This window comes from Castor canadensis, chromosome 1, assembly GCF_047511655.1.
Source record: "Castor canadensis chromosome 1, mCasCan1.hap1v2, whole genome shotgun sequence".
Taxonomy (NCBI): domain Eukaryota; kingdom Metazoa; phylum Chordata; class Mammalia; order Rodentia; family Castoridae; genus Castor; species Castor canadensis.
In genome coordinates this window covers 92,145,315-92,161,018 of record NC_133386.1, presented here as the reverse complement: position 1 = coordinate 92,161,018, position 15,704 = coordinate 92,145,315, and the positions used below count along the sequence as shown (strand labels likewise).

At 43.3% G+C, this 15,704-nt stretch overlaps 1 protein-coding gene and 1 long non-coding RNA gene across 11 annotated transcripts in view; one reads left to right on the top strand and one right to left on the bottom strand.

Annotated features, from left to right (window-relative positions):
- The window catches only part of LOC141424916 (uncharacterized), a 43,478-nt gene extending 37,742 nt beyond the window's left edge, over positions 1–5,736 (top strand). Inside the window, exons 4-5 of one of the 2 annotated variants that reach the window (XR_012449866.1) lie at positions 3,623–3,721; positions 5,141–5,736. This is a non-coding gene — a long non-coding RNA (uncharacterized lncRNA). The remainder of the gene's footprint in view (positions 1–3,622; positions 3,722–5,140) is intronic. The other variant, XR_012449867.1, reaches the window with a different exon arrangement.
- Positions 1–15,704, bottom strand: part of LOC109686444 (2-oxoisovalerate dehydrogenase subunit beta, mitochondrial-like) — a 140,033-nt gene that overhangs the window by 104,286 nt on the left and 20,043 nt on the right. For 6 of the 9 annotated variants that reach the window (XM_074079767.1, XM_074079775.1, XM_074079797.1 and 3 more), the window contains one exon: positions 13,946–14,023. The gene's annotated coding sequence lies outside the window, so the exon portion shown is untranslated. Of the gene's footprint in view, positions 1–330; positions 461–5,786; positions 10,881–11,073; positions 14,024–15,704 lie in introns of those variants that run through there. The other 3 variants (XM_074079749.1, XM_074079789.1, XM_074079757.1) reach the window with 3 other exon arrangements.

Sequence of the window (15,704 nt, the reverse complement as noted above, 5' to 3'; positions counted from 1 at the left end):
TGAAAGCAAAGGCAGACTCCAGCAACAGAGGTCGGGGAGATTTTCTTTGTAGAGAAGAGAAGAGAAAGACTGCATGATGGGATTGCAGGGGGACCTGGAACCTGGTGGGCCCATGGCTTAGGTTGGGGATGGGGTTTTTATAGCCTTTTTGAATATTGCCTGAGGGTAGAGATGTGCCTCAGGTGCAGACAGAAGTTTCCTGGGAAGGAGCAGAGTCTCCTTGACCACTTATCACCGTTTGGGTCCTCCTGCAGTCTGTCCTTCAATCACCCCTCTCAATGGTCACCCTAACTGCTGTTATGGATAGGGACAGCGAAGTCTCTTCAGTACCTGCTTCCTGCTGACAGGGGGAGATGAAGGGGCCCACAGCATCAGGGCTGACCACGAGAGGGATTGTTGAAGGGATTGCGATAGTAGGTCCTTTGCATCTCCACCAGAGGCATTTGTAGTTTGATGGGTTCTAGGTGAGAAGAAACAAACTTGACAAGTAAGTTTAAAAAGGAAGAGAATGGCAACTATAGGCCCCAGAAAGGGTGGGAACCAAGTCCTGGAGGGGAGCCAGGATTTTATTTAGTCCCACAGCTGTGTAGAAACCTGACTTTCAAGAGATTGCTCCCAGAGCCACTTAGCCTGTTGCAGCCCTTGGCTGTCTGATCTAACTCTTTGCTTAAGTAGCCTACTGACTGGGGAGGGATGCCCCGGAGCTGAGTCACCATATCCAAGGCCAGTCCTCTGTTTTCATAGACATATAACTGAAACTTGTCCTCAACCGGAAGACCCACGGCTAGAGCTGTCATAAGGACCTTTTTAACTGGTGGAATGCATTTTCTGACTTGTCATCCCATGCAGTTAAGGGCTGGGGATCCTTCTGTGCTTCCTTAAGGAGTTGATATAAGGGCCTGGCTAGGTCTGCATATCCCAGGATACAAATTCTACAGTATTCTGTGACCCTCCACCTCCAAAATGCCCTCAATTACTTTAGAGTTTTAGGTAGGGGAAACATCAGAATTGGACAGATTCTATTTCTCCTAGGCCCCTCATTTCTTTCTCCAGGACAAGACCTAAATATGGAACCCTAGACTGACACAATTGGGATTTTGCTTTAGAGAGTTTATATCCTCTATCTGCTAAGAAGTTTAGTAAAGATTCAGTGGCTCGTGAAATGGCAGGCTCAGTCGGTCCACAGAGCAGGAGGTCATCTACATATTGTAGCAGAGGAGCTTGTGGATATTGCAACTCTGCCAAGTCTAGGGTTAGAGCCAACCCAAAGAGCTGTGGGCTGTCTCTGAATCCCTATGGGAGGACAGTCCAGGTGACCTGTCCAGACTTTCTTGTCGGGTCCTGAAAGTCAAAGAGGTTGACTTTCAAGTTGTAAGGGAATGCTGAAAAAGGTATCCTTAAGTCCAGGACAGAGTACTAAGCAGTACCTGGAGGTGTTTGGGCTAAAAGCACATAGGGACAGGGTGGAGAAGCACTAATGCTTCCTTGATCAGGCAGAGATCCTGGACTAGCCTCCATTTGTTAGGTCTGTTCCTGACACCGAGAATAGGAGTATTATATGGGCTGGAACATTCCATTAGCAATCCCTGTCTCTTTAAGTCTTTAATTATGGGAATTATCCCCTCCTCTACTTTCTGGCTTTAAAGGATATTGTTTTTGATGTGGAAACCAGGAGGGGTCCCTGAGATGAATTGGGACTTGGACAGCTGTTTGTGCCCATCCCACAGTGTGTCCATCTGTCCACACTGTGGGGTCTCCTTGTTCCTTTATTTGGGGCAAGCAAAAGTGCTCTCCTGAGGGTAAAAGGAACTGTATACCAAATTTAGGTAGAAGGTCTCACCCTAGCAGTAGAGTAGTGATTTCTGGAACAATTAAAAAAGAGTAACACATGGAAATCTCCCCAGGAGGAGGCTAAAGGCTGATCAAAGTATCATTCTAGAGGCTGGCCTGATATGCCTCAAACAGTAATTTTCTTGGAGGACCTGGGTCTGGCAGAGAAAGGAATTGCTGAGATGCTGGCTCCAGTATCAATAAGGAGGCTGACTTTGTGCTTTTCCATAGTGAGGAAAACCCGGGACTCCCCTGCTTTTATGGTGGTCACGGTAGCCTGTATGGGAAGCCCAGGGACCCGTCATTGGGTGGAGGCTCTGGCCGCGGGTCCCCTGGGAACCGGGGACAGTGTGCCTTCCAATGTTTTCCCCGACAAATGGAACAGGGACCCAGAGGTAGTTTTCTCTGGGGGGCACTCCCTCCTAAAATGGCCTGCCTGTCTGCATTGAAAGCATGTCCTTGTTTGGGGTTTGGACTTTGCCCCAGGGAAGTCTCTCTGAGTGCTGAGATTAGAGCCTCCTGCTGTGTATAATTTCTCATTTCCTTTTCCAGGTCCTTCTTTTCTTTTTCTAGTATTATAGTATACGGATGTGGCTACATGGACCAATTAGTCTAGATCTCTGCTCCCTTCAGCCACCAGTTTTGAACTGTGTTAGAAATTTATCTTTTAGGATGATCTCCTCTTCCTTGGACTCTGGCCAATGCTGGTATGCTTTTGTAAAGCATCCTTAAGTCTCTGTAGGATAGCTGCTGGGGTTCTATGGGTCCTTGCTATACATCTGTGACTTGGGAGTCATTGAGAGGTTTTACCTTGGCTCTCCTTAGACCCTCAAGAATGTAGTGGATGAGGTGGTTATGGCTCCATTCATCCTTGTTATTTTCAGGGTCCCACTTAGTTTCATACCTAGGTACTGCCTGATATCCTATTGGAATTGGGAATCGAGGTTCCCTTTTAGGTATCCAGTGTCTTTGTCTATCTTCTCCCTCCCCCTCCTCCTCCTGTGAAGGCCCTGTCTGAGACAGGCCTGTACGGCCACTTTTATCTAAGTGATAATCGTCTCCATCTTTGACTGCCTGATCTTGTACCTGATGTCTCTCCAGAGCATTAAAGGTCTGAGATACCAATAGCACTGCATCTTTCCAGCTCAGATCAATGTTTTAGCTGACTTCTGTAAATGCCTGGATGTACTGATCTGGGTTTTCTGTGTAATTTCCTAAGTCCTTTTCTATTTCTTTAAGTTCACTCCCTCTAAAAGGAACGTGAGCCCTATCTCCTCCAGGAATTAACTGGAGCAGGTACAGTCCTGTGGGATGATGTCTGGTGTGTGAGGTAGCTGGGTAAGGGGAAAGATAGGAAGCTGATGGAGCATCAGATGGGTGCTTTGGTTCAAGGGAGTTTGGGGACTTTTTTAAAGGGTTACCATGGTCTGGGTATAGAGCCTGTATTTATTCAGCCATTTTGGGTGGTCTCTTAGGAAAAAGAACAGCTTAACATATGGAACTCAGGTCCATGTTCCCTCCTTTTTACACATCATGTCTAACTGAAGAATGGTATTGTAATTAATGTTCCCTCCTTCTGACCATCTTTCCTCATCTCCCCGAAGATTCTCTGGGTGCAGTAAAATTTGAATTGCTTTGGCTGAAGACTTTCTGGATCAAGATCTTTCCAATGTTTTAATGAGCAGGCAAGGGGAGGGATCCTTCCTGGATCCTTGAACCTTGATTCCCCATGTAAGAAAAGGGAAACAAGGGAAAATTGGTCACCTTAACAGAGGTTTCTCCTTTTACCTAGGCGTCCGCAGATGAGGAGAAACTGTAATGGAAGAGGGGGTCCCTCTCTCCCATGCTTCTGTCACTGCCACCTGTGACTAAGGTCGTGGATGATTTTCAGGTATTTCGTGTGCAGCCACTCCTCCCCCCAATGACCTTTTTATGAAAAGAGACAGAGCATCTGAAGGCTTTTGCTCCATTAAGGGGCAAAAACAGAGAAGACCAGGAGGTCTCTGCCAATTAACTGTTTTTTTTTTTTTCTTTCTTTCTTTCTCTGAAGGCAGGCTCTGGAACCTGTTTAACCAGTTAACCTGATGCTTGACAAAGACAGTTAAGCATAAGTTAGAGACTTAGGCACTTTCTGGTGCCTGCAGGGATTTTCCCCAAACTCCCTGAAAAAAGAAGCTAACTGCTATTTAGAGCAAAGGAGGGAGGAGGACACTCATCCTCAACTACTTGGGAAAGGGGAAGGAGAGGCTGAGGATTGGGGGTCAACAGAGTTTCCAGGCTCAATGCATGAGGGATTATTTGTTACCACTGCTGTCCAAGCTGATCCTGCCCAAATGCAGTACTGGAGCACTGGAAGCAAGGGGTGACCTCCACTCTCTGGCCAGGGAAACCATGAAGGAGGCGTAAGAGATCAGATTATCTGTTTTCCATGGACATGGCTGGAGTGGTCTGAGACTTAGCCACCTTTGCAGCCCCATGGCGGGTCAGGTAGTTGCATCTCCAGCCTTAGTATGACACTGGGGAGTGTCCCAGCCAGAACACCTTTTATAGCTTGAAGAGAAACTTTCCTTTCCATTGGCTGTTTTCAGACCTCCTCTTAAGCAGATCAGATCTTGAAAGAGAAGAGTGTTAGAGTTTAAGGGGAGGAAAAAAAAGCCTCTGTGCATGAAAGTCTGGCCCCACCCACGTAGCATTGGCAGTCTGGTATAAGCCCCAAACGAGCATCTGAGTTGTCACAGATTGCCTGCCTTACAGCCACAATTGGCATGGAGCTTTTCCTCAGTTTCCCAAGGGGGGAGAGCGAGAGAGAGAAAGAGAGAGAGAGAGAGAGAACATTGGCCTGAGTGTTTCACTGTAGCTAAGCCATGGTGGAAGGGCTCTCCTGTAAAATAGACTCCACTGGAGTGCCAGGAAATCATGGTAACATTCCTAGGTAGCCTTTCACAGTTTGGCACAACCTACACCAACCTCAGGTGATGGCTTGTCCTATCGTGGTCACCACATATGATGCACGGATTACACACACAGGAATTTCAGATGCTCAGGGTTATTGATCCCCCTCTGACAATGAAAGCACAGGTGAACTCCAACAAAATTTGTCAAAAAGATTGTATTTGTAGAGAAGAGAAGAGAAAGACTACATAGTGGGGAATGCAGGGGGGCATGGAGACGGGTGGCCCCATGGTTCAAGTTGGGGATTGGGCTTTTATAGCATTTTTGAATATTGCCTGAGGGCAGGGATGTCTCTCAGGTGCAGACAGAGGTTTCCTGGGTAGGAGAGGTGTCTCCTTGACCACTTTTCACTTTCTAGGATGTCCTGCAGTACGTCCTTCAGTTCTATCAATGAGGGTGATGAGATGAGCTTTAGGATTTCTGAGAAATCATTATCCATTTTATAAAAGACAGTGAGACCTACTAGCCAAGACCTGGCAAATACCCTGTAAAGTTGAAGGAAGTGGAAAAGCTCCTCTGCTGTGGATAGAGTGAACTGAGTGAGAAAGAACTCCATCCGAATCCCCCACACCACCCACTCCACAGTGGTCTGCTTCAGCTGTGAGGTGAGCCTTGGGGTTTCAGGAAGAACTTTGAGTGTTTGTTGCCTTTTGACACTCAGCCTGGCCTTGGGAACAGCCAGAGCAGCCTCTGTGCCATGGATGGCCCCAAAGCTGTCATCAGTCATGCTTGGGGTTCACCCAAAGGACTTTTTCAGGATTGTGACAAAAATCCCTGAAGAAATGAGACCAAAGCTCTGTGATTTTCCATGGAAACTGCTGCTATATGGAGAGATCCTGGTCTTTTTTCCATTCTATTGCTTTAGTGCAGAAGTTTTCAGTCAGTAACAAGCTGACTTTAGGTGAGAAGAAACAAACCTTGCTACCGAAGTTTCTGGACTCATTGAAGAAAATGTCAGCCTCTTGAAAAAGTTAGCCTTGTAGAAAAAAAGCATGATGCCTCTGTGTCATCTTTAAGAGATGCCAGCTTTGAGATGGGCTCAATGGAAGCACAGATTTTGGAGGCAGCCTGTGAACAATGAAAACATCCAAGTCTAATCTTGATGAAGTCCTCCTTGTAGAAAAACAGCTGAAAGCAGACAAATCTAAACCTTTAAACAACTTGAATTGATGAAGGAAATGGCAAAACTGATATGGGATCTAGAAGATAAATCAAAATCTCTGGAATCCAACGTACTGAACGCCATAAGAACCTTAAGAATACTTTGAAACAATGGATTGCATCTGAAGGACTTGGTAACAGATGCTCTGAAGGGAAATTCCCAGATTCAGGAAAGCTGCAAGTGGCTTCCAGAAGAAGCAGAAGTGTGGAAGGAATGAGTGAGTGAACTGAAGAATCAGAAGATGGCAGTTGACACCTTGGCACATGCAAAACAACTTCTAAAAAATAAGGAAGAACACATTAACTCTGAAATTTGGTTTCAGATGGTCAAGAGGAAAGTGTGGGTTGTTGTCCTTGGAGAAGACATGACACACAATGGTAACTGTGAATTACAAAGGGAGAGTAGACCAGGAGAAGGTCCTCACTTTCATAATCAGAAAAGAGGAGCTCTGGAGAGACTGGTATATGTGGTGAAGTTAAATGCTTCATTAAAATCCTTAGAAGGAGAATGAAACCAAATTTATACTCAGTTGGGTAAAGTAGATAGAATGAGGGAAGACTTCACAGAGCATATGAAAACTCTCCACACTAGAGAAGCCTTTTTACAATCAGAGAAGATAAGGTTTGAAATGGAGAATCAGAAGCTTCAGCAGAATCTTCAGACCACCACTTAACTGCATGAAGAAAAGAGAAGGATATACTGTATGAAATTCATGGCAGAGGATTGTTACCAGCTAGAGACAGATAAGAAATGTTCCCAAGCATAAGAAAAGATCAGTCATGCAGCTGAAGACCTGGAGACCTGTAAAAATGTAGCCAGAGAGTGATCAGAAAACTTAGAATCATTTGTTACTATCAAAAGCAGACTCTATACTAAAAGAAAAAAGCTCATTGAAATTGGCTGGTAGCCCAGAATTCTGAAAAAACAACTTAACTATCTTACAATGGTAAATGCCAGTGAAAGACAAAAATTAATTAAAATGCAATTAGAATCGAAATGGTAGAAGGTATCAAATATCAAATATCCATTTGATATTTCACATGCAGCATATGGCAGAGAGCCTTTTTCACCTGGTGCTCTGCCATTGGGTCAACCTTCTTCTGAAAGGAAAGTTCTTCTCACTCTGCTTTTGTTGGAAGGTCCACTGAGACCCCCACCTTGGCTTCCTCAGGAAGGAGGAAAAAGCTCAAGAAGCCCGGAGAATCCTCTGCACCATCCCATTCCCAATGAAAGAGGAGAGGCAACCTGTGACAGTCTATCTGGCCCTTGTAGAGCACCTCCTGAGACTGGCTCGCCGTCCCATCCATCCCAACAGGACGGAAGGATGATGACCCCTCCATCAGGCCAACCAAATACCAATCCAGCTTTTCCTCCACAGAGGCAAGACAGACTTTGTTCTCATTCTGGTAAATTCCCTGAACCAGCAGAACTCAGAAGTTTTGATATGCCTCCTTTGGATTCAGAAAAGGAATCTACTAGAGGTGATACCACTGGTGATTGTGATCACTCAAATGTGCTTGACTCATCCCTCCCTGCTAAAGGCAAAGCAGTGGGCCCTGGTTGTGTTCCTCTGATCCGAGTCCATTGTTCCCAGTGGAACCTAGGAGCCTCTTCCTGAGAAAAGGACTGCCTTTTCCACCACCCCTCCCAGGAAATATGTTTGGAGCTCCTCACCATTTTATACCACCAAGGGTAGTGTTCCCAATGGATCCCAAGAGCCATTTTCTGAGAAGAGGCCCACCTTTTCCACCACCTCCTCCAGACAAGATGTCTTCAGCTTCCTCAGATCATTTTACACCAAGGGATTCCCCGGGCCCACCACATCCTCCATTTCCAGTGAGAAATGTCTCTTCACCCAGGGCTGTCCCCAATTAACTTCCCTCAAGAACTGGATGTTCCTGTTGCACCCACATTCTCAAAGTAGAACTGAGTTTTCGTCAAGGTCAATTCTACCTTCAAACAATGCCATTACTGAACATCTAGAACCACAAGAAGGAACCTGGCAATCTACTGATCTCTTTTCAAAGTACTTTTCACTTCTCTCTCATTTTCTGTTTCAATTACTACTGTTAACTTGTATGTTCATTAACCATTATTCTTTACTTCCAGTTCAGTATTTTAGAAATTTAATTCTCAGAATAGTATGTTATAAATACATGATTTAAATATAAATCTTATTACTTTATTTCCATTCTCTTTTATTTAGATAGTATATTTTATGTTCATTTTATTCCAGATAGAATAGCTATTTTCATTTGATTATCTAATCCTGTATGATATAAATAAGAATTGGAGTTTTATGTCTGTAAGCCTACAGTGGGGCTATTTTCAACTCCAAAGGCTGTTGTCCTTATGCCAAAATATGCATTGTAATTGTAGACCAATGTGAGAGTAAGATCTCTTACCAAATTACTTTTGATTGCTCTCTCATCATCATTATAAATTACCACTGTTACTTAGTCATTAAACTTTACATCAAATTCAAGCATAATTACAGTGTAAGTCTCAGGACAGCATTTAATAAATAGATGATTTCAATATGGATATTATCATTTAATTTTCATTTTATTCTGGGTAATTATTTTAACTTGATTATTTAATGCACTTTTACATAAATAATAATTGGAGTTTTATGGATATGATCTTGCAGTGGGGATATTTTAAACACCAAATTTTGTGTCTTCATGCCAAAAAATTTATTTACTGTAATTATAGACCAATACAAAAGTAAGATCTCTTCTCCCAATGTCTTTGATATCTGTCTCATTTTCATTTCAAAGTAATACTGTGATTTAGTTATTACATTTTACATCAAACTCGAGCTTAATCAAAGCATAAGTGTCAGGATAGTATTTTATAAATAGATGATTTAAATATGAATCTTATTTTAGTTCTGTTCTGCTATATTTTCATTTTATTCTAGATAGTGTAACTGCTTTAACTCTATCATTTAAGCCACTATTACATGAACAATTAGAGTTGTATGGATATAATCTTGTAGTAGGGCTATTTTAAACTCCAAAGTTTGTGTCTTAATGCCAAGTAATATATTTACTACAATTAGAGACCAATGTGAAAGTAAGATCTCTTTTCAGAGTTCTTTTGATTACTGTCTCATCTTCATTACAAATTACAACTGTTATTCAGTCGTTATACTTTACATCAAAATCAAGCTTCATAGAATTGTAATACTCAGGATATTATTTTATTAACAGATGCTTTAAATATGAATTCATTGTATATAGATAGTGCATTTTAATTTCATTTTGTAGATAGTATATGTATTTTAAGTTGATTATTTAAAACAAACTTACACTAACAACAATGTTAATATGGAATCTTCAGTGGGACTATTTTAAACTCCAAATTCTGTGTCTTTATGGCAAGAAATGTATTTGCTGTCATTGTAGACCAGTGTAAAGGTAACTTTATACTTAATTAAATAAATTTTAAATGGCTTAGAGTCCTGTTTGACCTTTTGTTTCAATGGCACACAAAGAGGTTCATTACACAGCTCAGGACATGCTTGGGAAAAGGTAGAGTAAGCACTCAGCTCCTCTTCAGCCATGTTTGCAGTGCAGATATGAGCTACAGGTTTAAGTGTCAAAGAATTGGGGTGAGGAGACAAAGGTATGCATAGGTAAACAGTACCAGTCGCAGGTGTGATCTGGTTGTCCATTATCTCAGTTCAAGGGTTCCCAGAGTGGTTCCAGAAAAGATGTCATCACTGTCATCACTTGATGGGAGTCATCCTGTTCCCATGAGATGACTGTTCCTGCTCCAGGGTGCAGCCTCATCATGAGAGCTCATTGTCCTCATTTGGAGCAGTGGTCTGTCCTACAAGTCTCCACTGCTCATCATGGAAGTTTCAGTCATTGTCATAAAGACGTTATTGGTCATTCCTGTCCTTCCATGATTCCAAGGAGGCTGCAGCAGAGAATGGCTCAGAGCAAAGGACAACAGGTACAAAATGGAGACAAAGATGCAAAGCATCTCCTGTTTATAGTTAATTCATGGGCAAAGTAAGAAGTCAGTGCTTTTCAGCAAAAGAAACTTGAGTGCCTTTTAAAAGTGTGGATATAGGACAACCACCAGTCAGTGCTTTAACCCAACACCCCACTTCCCCACAGGGGGACTCAGCCCAGACACAATCTGCAATAAAAAGGAAACAAGGCATAGAGAAAGTGACATTGTGGAGATGGCAGGTCCTTGGGTCAAAGAGCTCCTTAGTAGCATCTGGGGACTTCATGGCCATCCATTAGCTTTGCTTGTCTAGCGGGAGACTGAGGAGCTTGGGGTCCAGGCTGGCTGATCCTCCCTCTGAAGGTCTGTGTAAGATGGGGGAATGAAGGCAGAGGCTTGGGCCGGGAGCTGGAGGCCAGAACCCTGTGCTCTGTCCTGCCAGTTGGACCCTGGAGTGACACCATCTCTTCCCAGATTTGTTAATGTCGCTCTGGAGGTGTGACACCACGCATCTGCACATCCTGTGCCCTAGGCTCTCTAAGGCAAATGCCCAGCTGGCTCAAATCTGTGTAACAAAGCTAGCAGAGCCACTGCTTGGTGTGTTCCTTGTGATTGGTGTCCTCCATCTGATCCAGCTGTTTTTCCTCCACCAATCCCCGGGTTTAAGACAACCTGTGTCAGGTTTCTGTCCTGTTCATCGTAGTGGACAGCTTCCTCTGGGACAGTCCTTGCCCTGTAGTTACCCATGAGGCATCTCTAGAGGCATTTTGCCATGGGAGGGGGACACCATTCATATCAAGCTCTCTGCATGGCTTGGGAGGAAAGTTTAATTACAGCTGCCAATCCTCGGAGGAGAAGTTCAGTCTCCAGGGTCTGCCCTTTTTCTCAGCCACTCATGGACACTCCTGTTCTGTTTGTGCAGGCTCCTGTCATAGTGATGTGGGAAACTCGCAGTACTTGTTCAATAACCCATCTTGAGAGAAAAACAAAAACTTGAGGACAAGACGGTCTATACTTCCTAATATGATATGGCAAATTTTCTTTTTTTTTTTCTTTTTCTTTTATTATTCATATGTGCATACAAGGCTTGGTTCATTTCTCCCCCCTGCCCCCACCCCCTCCCTTACCACCCACTCCACCCCCTCCCTCTCCCCCCCCCCCCTCAATACCCAGCAGAAACTATTTTGCCCCTATTTCTAATTTTGTTGTAGAGAGTGTATAAGCAATAACAGGAAGGGACAAGGGTTTTTGCTGGTTGAGATAAGGATAGCTATACAGGGAGTTGACTCACATTGATTTCCTGTGCGTGGGTGTTACCTTCTAGGTTAATTCTTTTTGATCTCACCTTTTCTCTAGTTCCTGTTTCCCTTTTCCTATTGGCCTCAGTTGCTTTTAAGGTATCTGCTTTAGTTTCTCTGCGTTGAGGGCAACAAATGCTAGCTAATTTTTTAGGTGTCTTACCTATCCTCACCCCTCCCTTGTGTGCTCTCGCTTTTATCATGTGCTCATAGTCTAATCCCATTGTTGTGTTTGCCCTTGATCTAATGTCCACATATGAGGGAGAACATACGATTTTTGGTCTTTTGGGCCAGGCTAACCTCACTCAGAATGATGTTCTCCAATTCCATCCATTTACCAGCCATCTTCTTCATGGCTGCATAAAATTCCATTGTGTATAGATACCACATTTTCTTAATCCATTCGTAAGTGGTGGGGCATCTTGGCTGTTTCCATAACTTGGCTATTGTGAATAGTGCCACAATAAACATGGGTGTGCAGGTGCCTCTGGAGTAACCTGTGTCACAGTCTTTTGGTTATATCCCCAAGAGTGGTATTGCTGGATCAAATGGTAGATCAGTGTTTAGCTTTTTAAGTAAAAAAGCTAAACAAATTTTTTTCCAGAGTGGTTGTACTAGTCTACATCCCCACCAACAGTGTAAGAGGGTTCCTTTTTCCCCACATCCTCGCCAACACCTGTTGGTGGTGGTGTTGCTGATGATGGCTATTCTAACAGGGGTGAGGTGTGATATGGCAAATTTTCAATCAGAAAAGTTTGTCCTACGTCCATCATATCTCTTGTCACCATTTTTGTGACAGTGCATCTCACTTCTGTAGACTCAGCCATCTTCTCTTCTCCCCATTGCAGAATCCAGTGTGTCCTCTGCCCCCTCAGAGAACAGGACATAGGGCACCTTTGGGTGCCTTGCCCCCTTTGCAGGATCTGGGAAGACAGTCAAACACTAAGTCTTCAATATGGTGGTTGTGACCTCAATCTGTTCTCTGTAGCATCCGTCCCCAGGGAGAGTTGTCAGCAATGGCACAAAGCCACTAAAAAGACCTCTTGAAGCAAAACATGCTTGCTGCAGCTTAGGTAAAGGTTTCGGTTGTGGTTTGAGGATCTTATATTCTGGGTGGAGTTTTGTCCATGTTAAGTTGTGTCTGCCTGACAGTCACCAATGTGAAATCTGCTTCCATGTAGATGGTCTTCGTCCAATACAAATGGTGGGAGTGAAACCGCAGTTTTGGACCCAAGGCCCAAAGTCCTGAGATTCCACATACCACTTCAGGTCACCTGCCCCTAAACTCCAGCTAAAGAGGCATGGTGAAGTCAGAAAAAGGAGGTTTATTACACGGCTTGGGACATGCCATGGGAAGAGGCAGAGGAAGGACACAGCACATCCTTGGTCATCTTCCAGGCTCAGACATGAGCTATAGTTTTAAGTAGACAAAGAACTTCTTGTTTAGCCTTAATAATAACAAAGCCTGCAAGTTTCCCCTTGTAGATAAAGAATAGCATTTTTCTAGGCCATGCATTTGATGAACTGTTTTCCAAGTTATTTTTTCATCTGCTTCTCAAATGACTTTATGTAGACAAAAATTGTGATTCCCACTTTATAGATAAGGACTTAATAATTAAATGATTTTCTGTGAATGACAGAGTGGACAATGGGCCTCCAACTCCAGATGTTTTTCTTATTACACTGGACCATGCTAGCTATATTCAAAAAGGACAATCAAAAACTCAAAAGATGGACATGGTGGAGCACCTCTGAATCCCAGCTATTTCAGAGGGGAAGACAAGAAGGTAATGGGATGAGGCCAAGCTGAGCAAAAAACACACATCCCTATCTAGAGAAGAGAAAAATAAAAGCAAAGACTGGGGGCATGGCTCAAGCAGCATAACACATTCCTAGCATGCAGAAGGCCCTGCACCGAAAAACAAAAAGCTAAAATCCCAGAGGCTGCAGCTTGGGGGTAGAAGATGTTCTTAATGAGCAAGGTTTACACTTAGATCTCCAGCAGCAAAAACAAACTGAATAAATAGTTGAAAAATGTACCCTTACAAGTACTTCAAGAAAGTATGACATTGCAGGCAATAAATTAATTGGTATCCTAAATTATGAAAATAACAATTTGGTTAATTGGTTACTTGCAGGGAAAAAAATATTTGGTTAACAACACTAAGAAGACAACAGAAACAATGAGTCTAATCCCTGCCTCCAGGGAACTGATCAGCTAAGGAGATGCAAGACACATGGCTCGCAAAATGAATCCTAAATTGTATCCTACACAGTACAACCATGGGGACTGTGGACTATAGGATGGATGAGGCTCCTCAAAAAAGGCATTGGAACTGCAAGTCTTGAAGGAATAAATTCTTGACAACTGTAGCAGGCACAGACTGGCAGTGAGAAGGGGCAGCACATTCTAGATGTGGCACATCAGGAGAAACACCAGGGGGCAGCAGAGAGAAAGCGGGGCCTCCAAAATTATAAGGAAGGAAGAGGACTGGTGCTGGAAAACTGAGATGAGAATGGGTAGCCTTCCTAAGGAGATCACTAGCCTTTAACGAGCAGAAGAAGTTATTGACAAAGTACATCTGCTTTCAGTCTCCCTGCAATGTATCCAATGCTTAGAAACAATGTATCAAATGCCAAGCACAGCACCCCATCCCTTCCTGTTTTCCCTGAAGTGCAAGGAATCAACAAACCTGAATATGTTACCTCTGGTAACTTTCCCATAATCGAATCTACTTACTGCCAAGGCAAACTCTTCACCTCTGATAGCAGTGTAGGGGAGATTCAAGAAAAGGAAACATGGCTGGAAGGCTTGTACCTGTAAAGAACACAATAAGCACATGTTCTTATTCAAGTACAAATGCTTCATATTATATAAAATTTAAATCAGTCCTCATGAAGCCTGTGAAGTTTGTAATTCCACCTACATATGTCCACTTCCCCATCCACAGAAAGCAAACGAACAACCTAACCCCAAATGAAAACCTGCAAATGGATTTACTGTTTGACATACTAACCAACACAGTGCTTCAATACCTACCAGGAACCAGGTTCTTCACAAATGTTCCCATTTAGGCATTGCACCTCGTTAAGAGTGTTACGCTATTTTATAGAAAAGAAAACTGAAGTTCAAGGAACTCTGTGTCAGTACAAGCTCATATTACCTTCCAATAAGGGAGCCAGAACTGGATCCCAACCTGTCTGACACAAAGCAAGTTGCTCCTCTGTCGCACTGTATTGACCCCATAATCTGCTTTGACAACCCCTGCCCAATCAGTTAGTTTCATTTTACACTTGTGTGGGATATCTCAATGTGGCCGGCCCAGGGATGTTCTGCTCACTCCCTTCTACATGTGCACACACACATGTGCCTAGGGCAAAGGGGGCACTGGAGGCAGTAATGCCCTCTGCAGGTTTATGTGAGCATTTCCAGATAACGCATGGTACATTGTCACAATGACTGCAGGTTGCTATTGACACTTAGTGGGTGAAGATCTGCTATACTCGGTATTGTCCCAGACAGTGAAGAATAGTCTCAAATTCCTCATCATTCTTGAAAGTTTCTTTAGATTCATGTAAAGTACCTGTTTAAACTGTCCTGAGACTTCAGCTGGAGCCACTCCACCAGCCCTGTTTTGGGGAAGGGTATTTCGAGATAGGGCCTGGTGAACTATTTGCCAGGGCTGGCTTTGAAACGTGATCCTCCTGATCTCTGTTTCTTGAGTGCCTAGGATTACAGGCATGAGCCACCAGAGCCCGGAAATTTCAACTTATTTATAAAACCAAAGCACTTTTCAGCACATGTTGAATTTCTCAGAAACACAACTCTTTTGTGAATCAAGAAAAGACTGCACTTTGTTATGTTTGCAACTTCACTGAACGTTGTCCACCAGTGCAGAAATACACATCCCTGCTGGTAGCATCACCCAAGGTGTCTGAGATACTGAAATAATGCATCTATACCAAACCGCACTTATAGCTGTTATACAGAGGATGAGTCTATGCATGGCATAAACATTTCAATACACCACACCTAGAGCAACAATCTTTGACCACTTCCATTTAAAACACAGATTCTAAAACTGTATATTTGTTCCTTTTTATTTCACGTAGTGTTTTACTTATAGCATCATATTAACTTGGGGGAAGTACGTTATACTTTCTATAAGCTTTATTCTTGGATGGCAAAGATGCCACACAAAATCTCTCTTTTAAGTAGGGGGCTTGACATGTAACCCAAGTGGAGAGTGTTGGTCTAAGGCCACTCATGATGCTATATTCCTCTTAGTAGCTGGAAAACTAAGGACAGGCATGTTACTCAAGTGGTAGAGTGCCTGCCTAGTCAGCACAAAGCCCCAAGTTTAAACCCAAGTACCATCAAAGAATAAAAAATCGGGCAATAACGTGGTGCCATTTGATCAATGACATAGGAAGCAACGTCTGCTAGAGGGACATCTTAAAAAGTTCCACTTGTCCTTGAATGACAATGGGGACACTTT